The following is an 8,453-nucleotide window of genomic DNA, read 5'->3' on the forward strand; positions in this document are numbered from 1 at the left end:
GGGACTATACGTCACCCAACTTATATGATTTCTCACCATGAATCATGGGACCAACCTTAGATGGAACCAGATTCGAAATGAAACCTATAATGCTTCAAATGATTCAGACAGCAGGCCAATTTAGGGTAATGTGTGTAAAAATCCTCACGCTCATCTAAGAAGTTTTATCGAAATTTGCAACACCTTTGTATTTCCCAACATCACTCCAGAGGAAGTGTGACTCACATTATTCCCATTTTCACTATGCGATGATGCTAGAAAGTGGGCATACTGATAACGGGCAGAAATGCACGTTATCATAGTGCTAAGCTCTTAAACAATGTTGGCTTGCGTTGATAAAATATGTTAGATTGCGTCCAAAAAGCATCAAATTCATAATATTGCGGTCGCATACGTTCATCGCAAGAAACAGTTGATTTTTTTATTTTTATGCAGAATACGCGTTGACACAAGGCGAAAAGAGCGATCATAAGAAATCATTGGTCGAGTGCAGCATTACCGCAAGGCTTTGTGGTGATTTGTATTCGCAAACATCTGCTCAAGAAGGATTGCCACATAGAGTCGGGGTAACTTGGTGTGCGCATCTGGGTGAAAGGCATAATTAATCACGTTAGGACAAAAAGCTGATGATGGTCGAATCCGAATTAAGCTGATAGCCGCTAACGATAACAAGTATATTCAGCTTTTTGGTGACAAATATTCGGTGCATCAGTCAGGGAATTAAAGCCATCCCATCTGTGCAATCATAAGAGAGAAGCCACCTTAAGCTCTATAAATACCAAAGGCATCCTTCAGAAAAAGGGGTTCATCGATTCGAAAATTTCGAGTTCACAAGTTCTGTTCATAGTTTAGCCTTGTTATTAGATTTTCTTTTATTTTAAGGCGGAAGCGAGAGAAGGAGGTTGTGTCGACAGATTGTTCCGGTAAGCTTGGGAGAGCGTCAGAAGCTTCAAGATCAGAGAGAGGGCTGACTTCTACGGAAGCAGGAATATCTTTTGAACCGAATAGAGTTGCCAGTGTAAAAGCCTTGGGCAGCAAGGAATTGCTACCAGACTCTCTACCTTTAACTTCCATTGTTATTTTGTATTCAAACTCATATATAAAAATGGAATTTACTTCTCTATATCTGTTCACTCTTTGTTATTTACGAATGAGTAGCTAAATCTGTTGAATGGGTTGAGAAGTACTTAGCTAGCATAATTGGGGATCTTCATTCCATGCGATTATCTTGTATTATGTATGCTTCATTCGTCCATTAGAGATACTCGGGAGGGTAGTCTAAGGATACGATCTAGGCTTGGGAAGGTCAGATTAGAATCTAGGCTCGAAAGAGTTAGATTATAATGTATAATCAAGAGATAGGAACTTAGGAATAAACACTGTTTGCTATTAACGCATCGCATGCATCCTAGAAATAGGATATGATTGTGTGCGGTTACCTTGCCTTTATGCATCTTGTATCATCGCATAAGAAAAGAGTAGAGACTTAAGAATAAGCTCTATGGACACTTTTGCATTCAACACATGTGTCCTAGACTTAGGAGCATCGCATTTGCATTGGAAAATGATTTGCTGTGCATGGTTGTAGCATTATTGCATAGTTTGACGTATTCCCAAGTAACGCTAGCTAAAGACCTTCTCAACACGTTCATCCGCATACTCAGTGCATCTATCGCACAATCAGACTTTTCTCAAATCTGCTGCATTTGCTTATTTTTTCTTACCACAATCAACAAACAAACCAACAATTAATTGAGTTACCGGTTACCGCAAAGTTTATTAAAAATTACTACCGCAACCTATTTTCCCAAGTCCCTGAGTTCGACCTTGGACTTACCAGGAACTAAGTGGGGTTTACACTTGGATTCCATTGAGAAAACTTGAGTGCTCAACATATTTTCATCATTGCATTTCATCCACATTTTCACATCATAAAATAACGCATCAAGTTTTTGGCACAGTTGCTGGGGACTTCAGCAAAATAGTGTGCTAACGGTAAATTTTCTGATTTCTTTACAGACTCTCAATCTCTGGCGAATTATGACCTGGAGATTGAGAGTACATTCAAAAGAGGATTAAGAGACTGCCAACAACAACAGTCAGATAAAAAAGACATGACAGAGCAGCCTGGAAACGGAGCACCAAACGAAAACAATGTCATGGCGAATCCAATCCTTCAGGCTAACGATCGCAATAGACCCATTATGAACTATCATTGCCAAACCTCTATGATTTCTCTTCAGGAATCATGAGGCCTACCCTCGATGGAATCAGATTCGAAATGAAACTGGTGATGCTACAGATGATCCAGACTGTATGACAATTCGGAGGCCGCGTGGCGAGGACCCGCAGGCCCGCCTCCATAGCTTTATCGAAATCTGCAGTACTTTTGTGTTCCTGAACATCTCTGCCGAAGAAGTTCGACTAACGTTGTTCCCATTTTCTCTTTGTGATCAGGCAAGAAAATGGGCGTATTCCCTCGAGTCGGGAGAGATCACTTCATGGGAACAAGTCGTAGAGAAGTCCATGAAGAAATACTTTTCACTGACTGAGAATGCAAGATGAAGGAAACTCATAAAAGTTTTGAACAAGACATGGACGAATCGCTCAACGATGCCTGGGCGTGGTTTAAGAGGTTGGTCTAGGACTATCCATATAATGGTTTGTTAGACTACCTTCAAATGGAAATCTTTTATCATGGTTTGAATCTCGCTTCGCAGACCGCTGCCAATGCGACAGCCGCTGGTGGTCTGCTTGAAAAAATGTATGACGAGGCTAAGAAAATCTTGGATCGCATCTCTAAGAACCACGAAGATTGGAGAGAGAGTGATCAGAGACTAAGAATCAAGGATAACAATGAAAGTAATGGTGCTATTACTTCACTACAGAATCAGATGATCACAATGATGAACTTAATTCAGGGAATTGCGATCAGCAGCCCAACACTTCCAAATGGGCAAATCAACACAATTAGTCAAAACACCACAAGGTGTACGACTTACGATGATGGGCACGTAATGAAAGAATGCCCACAGAATCCACAATCTATTTACTTTGTGAAAAATAATCCCTTTTCGAATACCTACAACCCCGGGTAGAGAAACCACCCCAATTTTACATGAAAGAATGAGTAGCAAAATTTCCAACCTGTGGCGCAGAAAGAAGGGCCACCTGGATTCTTCCTGCAATAACGGTCAGACAAGCAATCAAGCTAGTGGCTTACAACCGCCACAATCTTCTTCCCTAGAAAGCCTATTAAAGCAATATATAAAGAAAAATGAAATGGTGCTTCAAAGTCAGGCTATGTCCATCCAAAATCTAGAATTACAGATAGGCCAGATTGCAAGTGAGTTAAACAACAGAACACAAGGGGCTCTGCCGAGTTCAACAAAACTCCCATGCAACCCGGGGGGATTAGGTAAGAAGCAATGTCATGTTATGACATTGCGGAGTGGAAAAACAGTGGAGAAAGAAAGAAAGAAGCCGAGTCGAACTGCTCCCATTGCGGCGGAACCTAAAATTATGGTAGACACAAGAAGAAGAAGGAGAAAAAGAAGCAATAGAGCCAGAAGTTGCGTCGACCTCAAAACCAATAGAGAAGGGGACCGTGAAAGTGTAGTTACCACCTTTCTCGTAGAGACTGAGAAAGAAAAAGAATGAAAAGGTATAGTACCAACGCTTCCTGTCTATGTTAAAACAATTACATATTAATATTCCATTCAGTGAAACGATTGAGGAGATGCCTGCCTATACAAAGTTTCTGAAGGATATGATAACCAAGAAGAGGGGAGCTGGTAAGTTTGCCATGGTGGCGTTAACACAGAGTTCAAAATCAATAATTCCACCAAAGATGAGTGATCCTGGGAGCTTTACGATACCTTGCTTTATAGAAGGACTATACATCGGGCAGGCATTGTGTAACCTTGGAGCCAACATCAATTTGATGCCTCTGTCGATCTTTAAGCAGCTGAATGTAGGGCAACTTGTGCCCATAACCGTGACTCTCCAACTAACCGATAGATCTCTGGTTCATCCAGAAGGAAAGGTGAAGGACGTGCTGATCACCATTAACAAATTTATTCTGCCAGCCGACTCCATCATCTTGGATTACTAGGCCGACAAAGATGTGCCCATCATCTTGGGGTGACCATTTTTATCAACAGGTCGCGCCCAGATTGATGTGCATAAAGGGGAGATCACTTTGAGCATCAATGGACAAAAGCTCAAGTTCAACATAATCCGTGCCATGAAGTTTCCTGACGAAGAAGACCTACACGACTCAGACGACGACCAAAATTTGAGTGAAGAAGAAAAGTTTGACGAAGAGAATGAAAAAGATGATGCAAGCGCATCCATTGCTGACTGTAATGCGATTATAACAAATACAAGCAAGGAAGAAGAGATGATCGAAAACCAAGAAGAAGAGTCAACAGAAAAAGAAGAAAGAAAAACAATGCAATCGTCCCTATTAGAACCACCAACATTGGAATTAAAGACCCTGTCGAATCATTTAAAGTATGAGTTTTTAGGGCAGAATGAGAAGCTACCAGTAATTATTTCCTCTGAACTCAACGAAAACCAAGAGAATGTGTTGATGAGCATTCTGAGGAAACATGTGCGAGCAATTGGCTAGACGCTCGCTGACATTTGAGGAATCAGCCCAGCGTACTATATGCACCACATTCGTCTCGAAGAAGACGATAAGGCAAGGATCGAACATCAGCAGAGGCTCAATCCTGCAATGAAAGAGGTCGTTAAAAAGGAGATAATTAAATGGTTAGATGCGGGCATTATTTATCCTATAGCAGATAGCACGTGGGTCAGCCTCGTGCAATGTGTGCCGAAAAAAGGTGGCATGACGGTAGTCCCGAACGAAAACAATGAACTAATACCACAAAGGATTGTCACTGGGTGGCCCATTTGCATGGACTACCGCAAGTTGAATGCGGCCACAAAGAAAGATCATTTCCCCTTACCGTTCATTGATCAAATGCTAGACCGTCTAGTTAGAAATGACTTTTACTGCTTTTTGGATGGCTATGTCGGGTATAACCAGATTATGATAACTTCAGAAGACCAAGACAAGACCACATTCACCTGCCCATATGGGACCTTTGCTTTTCGAAGCATGTCGTTCGACCTCTGCAATGCGCCAAGCACGTTCCAAAGCTGCATGATGGCTATCTTTTCAGACTATCTTGAGGACTCTATTGAAATTTTTATGGACGACTTCTCTGTTTATGGGAACACCTATGTAGTTTGTCTACCCAACTTGGAGAAGATACTGAAGAGATGCGAAGAGACGAATCTGGTTCTTAATTGGGAAAAATGTCATTTTATGGTTAAGGAGGGCATCGTGTTGTGGCACAAGGTTTCTCAGGACGGGTTGGAGGTGAATAAAGCAAAAATCGAAGCAATTGAAAAACTTTCACCTCCAACAAGCGTGAAGGCTGTACGAAGTTTCTTGGGGCACGTTGGATTCTACAGACGCTTTGTCAAAGAATTTCCAAAAATAGCACGACCACTGAGTGCATTGTTGAAGGCTGATAGAAAATTTGATTTTGACGATAATTGCCTCAACACATTCAGAATTTTGAAGAATGCACTGATTACCACACCCATGTTAATTGCACCTGACTGGACACTTCCTTTTAAAATAATGTGCGATGCAAGTGGGTATGCGATGGAAGCAGCTTTGGCACAGAAGAGAAAAACAATCTTACATCCCATCGCATATGTGAGTAAGACGTTAAATCCTGCTCAGACCAATTATACCACCACAGAGAAAGAGCTACTTGCGGTAATTTTTGTGTTGAAAAAATTTTTGAGCATATTTGCTGGGGATAATGGTACTTATCCATACTGATTATTCGGTGATAAAGTACTTAATGACAAAGAAGGACGCAAAGCTGAGGTTGATCAGATGGGTTCTCCTCCTTTAAGAATTTAACATAGAAATAATTGATCGAAAGGGGACAGAGAACCAAGTTGTGGATCACTTGTCTAGATTGGAAAACCCTGAGGTTGACCACAATGAGTCAGAGATGAGTGTAGTGTTCCCAGATGAGCAGTTGTTTCAGATTGAAGAACTACTGTGGTATGCAAACATAGTTAACTATCTGGTTTGCGAACAATTTCCTGAAGATTATACCTACCACCAACAGAGGAAGCTTAAACATGAATGCAAATATTATTACTGGGATGAGCCAAAACTGTACAAAAGAGGGGTAGACAAGATTATGCGACTATACGTACCAAATGCTGCTCAACAATGCATATTATCGCAATGTCACGACTCACCATATGGTGAGCACTTTGGAGGACAGCGTACTGCAGCCAAGGTTTTACAGAGTGGATTCTTTTGGTCAACATTGTTTAAGGATGCAGCTGACTACGCCAGGAAGTGTGATCGGTGCCAACGCACAGGTAACATTTCATGGAAACATGCAAAGTCGATGAACACCATCTTGGAGCTTGAATTGTTCGACGTGTGGGGTATTTATTTCATGGGACCATTCCCTCCCTCGAATGGTAAACATTATATTTTATTAGCCGTCGACTATGTATCCAAGTGGATAGAGGCAGTGGCGTGCGCCGCAAGCAATGTGGCGGTAGTCTCTCAATTCCTGAATAAAAAACATTTTCACTTGTTTTGGCACCCCACATGCCATAATAAGTGATGAGGGGTCTCACTTTGTCAATCATACTGTTAAGGAGCTGCTGCGCAAATACAACATTCTCCACAAAGTGGCCACCGCATACCATCTGCAGACGAATGGTCAGGCCGAGGTGTCTAATCGGGAGATTAAGCTGATACTTGAGAAGATGGTAAGGCCTTCCCAGAAAGATTGGGCATCGAAGCTCGACGATGCATTGTGGGTGTACCAGACTGCATTTAAAACGCCTATAGGTATGTCACCATATGCATTGGTCTTTGGTAAGGCGTGTCATTTGCCTCTAGAGCTGGAATACAAGGCATTGTGGGCGGTAAAGAAATTAAACTTTGATCGAAGAAAGCAGAAGAAGCGAGAAAACTTCAATTGGTCGAGCTAGAAAAATGGAGGGTTAACGCATATGAGAACACAAAGATTTACAAGGAGTGCACAAAGCGCTGGCATGACAAACACATATGCGGTAAAAACCTTCAAGTTGGGCAAAGGGTCTTACTATTCAACTCATGACTCCGGCTTTTCCCTGGGAAATTAAAATCGTGCTAGTCCGGACCCTTCATCATTAAAGAAATACTTCAACATGGTGCGGTGGAGTTGATCACTGAGGATGGAATCCATACATTTAAGGTTAATGGACAGCGAGTTAAGGCATATTGGGGGGTGATTTTCAGCCACAAAAGACCTCTGTGGATCTGAAAAACCCGGAATAGAGAAAAATGGAGTGGCCCCTACACTGGTAAGCAACATCATCTGGGGCACAAGCCTTTTGGAGTATCCTTTGTTTGGTTCTTGAACTCTCATTTCTTTGACACTTTAATCATCATTTATCTATCTGCATTTTACTTATTACTACTGCATTCTAAAAAAAAAAGATTGCGGTAAAAGAATGTTGTTTTGTTTAAAATTATTTGACCCTCTCACTGTTTTTAGTACAACGATTGAGGCACAGGATTGTGGAGGTGTTACACGAAGAAGTAACTCATCTTACTCCGTCACCGCAATCCAAAGAAGATAGATCGCTGTAAGGCAGGATGCATCAATACATAATGCGGGCGACCGTGCAAATTTGAGGGTTGTATTCTTCCTTCACTTTATTTCAAATTTTACATTATCGCATCGCATTTTAGTCTTAAAAGTTTTTTCATCGCATCCTCTTTGATTACCGCAATCATTTAATATCGATAAATTTAGTAAGTTACCACATGCTGTCTCTTTGCCAATTATGATTTCAATGATGAAAAATATGCTTCTATTTCTTTCATATATACTAGAGTCAACTTAACTTTAAGATAGTCACCTCATGAAATATTTCTAGAAGTTAGGGGTGTGCTAGCTTTCTTTTAAACTCTCTTTATGAAGCTTTCTAAGAACATCACATGATTTCTTTCAATCTTTTGGCAATGAGGACATTGCCATATTTTAAATTTGGGGGTGAGGTATTTATTTTTGACCTTGCTATTTTGGAAAAAAAAAGAAGAAGAAAAGAGGAAAATAACAACTCCACTGTCAACGCAATGGGAAACCCATGTTGATAAGAGTTAAGTTGTGAAGGGCACTTACCCGTAGTTGAATGTCCGCATGTCACACGTGGGGGCAAGCCAAAACGAAAGTAAGTCGCCGGATCAACGCATAAATAAATGACCACAACTTCGTTGCCAAGTAGGTATGAGTTTAGTCTGAGGAAGAGCACATTGCTCGTAGTTGGATGTCTGCATGACACACGTGGGGGCAGGCCAAAATGAAGGCAAGACACTCGGATTAGCACAAGGTCAAAAAAAATAA

The sequence above is a fragment of the Benincasa hispida genome, chromosome 3 (assembly GCF_027475165.1).
Source record: "Benincasa hispida cultivar pf3 chromosome 3, pf3_genome.v1.1, whole genome shotgun sequence".
In the NCBI taxonomy this organism is placed as follows: domain Eukaryota; kingdom Viridiplantae; phylum Streptophyta; class Magnoliopsida; order Cucurbitales; family Cucurbitaceae; genus Benincasa; species Benincasa hispida.